Here is a 2,271-nt window from a genome sequence, read left to right as displayed (position 1 = left end):
TGGCCGCGGAGGTACCACCACGAGCCACTGGCCCAGAGCGGATAGGCGAGGTAGATACCCAAGGCTCTGTTGGGGATTGGGGTCCTAGGAGAGGCGCGTAGGGCCGTTATTTGGATTCTCTTTTGCCCATCTGACATGTTTTTGTTCTAACCAATATAGCTGGTTCTTTGGTTATCTGCTGGCTAACTGGATTTTTGGAGCTCGGATGCTCGTGTATTTAAAGGGTTTTGTACCGACCGGATATCGGCTAAATTGTATAGCTTTTGGTGTGGGTTGTAAATACCTGTGTATATTTGAGTATTATCGTTTGCACTTATCCTTTGCGTGCCTTTCGTGCATTTGTTTTGTGTTTTTATTTGGTTTCTAGTTTTATTTGGTTTCTAGTTTGAATATTAAGCTCACGTTATTTTGGATTTATAGACTCTTGCACCTAAATGGCCTCCGGTACTCGAGATAGAGGTAGAGGGCGAGGACGAAGCCCTGAAAGGGAACACGAACATGAGCCAGATCAAGTAGCTACAGCCATGGCTGACCTGTTAGAACGTATGGTTGACCAACAGGGTCAGGGCCATGAGAATACCACAAGAAACCCTGAAAATAATCCAGGTAATCACGAAGGTGAGGACCGTGCCTTGGAACGGTTCCAAAAATTTGTACCTCCAAAGTTTATAGGTGGGGCCGACCCTGACTTAGCGGAGAGTTGGCTAGACCGTATGTTAGATATATTTGCCGCACTTAGGTACTCGGAGGAGATGCAGATATCTTTTGCCGTTTTTCAGTTTGAAGGGGCTGCCCGAACCTGGTGGAATGTGATTAGAGCTAAGTGGGAGCGGGAACAGACCCCTTGGACATGGATTAATTTTACGTGAGAATTTAATGAAAAATATTTACCTCCCATCGTACAAGAGAAACGGGAAGATGATTTTATCCACCTGCATCAAGGGACATTTAGTGTAGCGGAATACGAGACCCAGTTTACAAAGCTCTCCCGTTTTGCTCCGGAGTTGGTGCTAACGGAGAGAAAGCGAATCCGCAGCTTCGTTCAAGGTTTAAATGTGAAAATCCAGGAGGCACTAGCAGCTGCTCAATTGGACACGTTTAGCCAGGCGCTAGAAAAAGCACAGCGGATTGAGATAGCTAGGGGACAGGTAAAAGCCTTTCATGATCGGAAAACAAGACAACCCGACTCAAGTAACTTGGTGATCGGACAGAGTTCGTAAAGTGAGCAACCTTCTAAGAGGGGTCAAGGATCAGATGGTCCCCGACCGGCAGGAACCCTAAACCAGAGTACTTTTGAGAGAGGTCGAGTAGAGCCCCAGAGGAGTGCCCAGCGTGGAGGGTCAAGTGTGAGCGTTAAGCCAATCTGTGGTTTCTGCGGAGCCCATCACACCGACGAAAACTGTTGGAAGAACAGTTCGATCCGAAGATGCTATAAATGTGGTAGTGCAGAACATCTGATTGTCCAATGCCCTAAGATGCAAAAAGAGAGACCTAAGCCACCGACTGAAGGGACCGCAGCTAAGCCGTCGAGTGTAGGGGAAAATCGACCCAGAGGACCAGCTAGAGTATATGCAATGGGTCAACAAGAGGTGTTAGACCCTTCGGCGGGCATTGAAGGTACGCCTTTTCTTATCGGCGCGTTGCAAGTGTTTAATAGACCCTAGCGACGCGTAGTCTTGTAACCTTGCATTTATGGTTCATGAACAAAAGTATCAATTTCAAGGATGAAATTATTCTAAGTGGGGGAGGTTGTGAGGCCCCAGTCAGTTCTTAAGTTTGATACTATGTTATATTTATTATTTGTGCGGTAACATTAGGTTTTGGGACTAATTTGAAAACCCTAAGTTGGGGTTAGGATTGAAACCCTAGTTTTTATATTAATTATAAATTCGAGTGGTGATTAAAGTTAGTTATGCTAGTGTGTGTTTTAGTACAGGTAAGTATAGGATTTGATTCAGTTTATATAAGTTAAGTGAGTTTAGAAGTTGGAAAACCCTAAGTTAGTGAAACCTTTAGTGTTATGATATATTAGAAGTTTAAGTTGGATTTGAAACCCTAATTTTGCCCTTGACAAAAAGGTTGTTATTTAATTGCTTTTATGTGGGATAAAATATTTTTAAGTATAGGTGATTAAGATAGGAAGGTGATTAGTGAAGTAATTAAGTGTGGTTAAGTGTTTTAGATTAGATTAAGTTATGACCTATGGAGTTAATTGAAAGAGTTCCAAATGTTAGAGGGCAAGAGTTGATCAAAAGCTAAGTTGAAGGTGGA

This window comes from Coffea arabica, chromosome 9c (genome assembly GCF_036785885.1).
Source record: "Coffea arabica cultivar ET-39 chromosome 9c, Coffea Arabica ET-39 HiFi, whole genome shotgun sequence".
Lineage (NCBI taxonomy): Eukaryota > Viridiplantae > Streptophyta > Magnoliopsida > Gentianales > Rubiaceae > Coffea > Coffea arabica.
Note: the sequence above shows the minus strand (reverse complement) of the source record.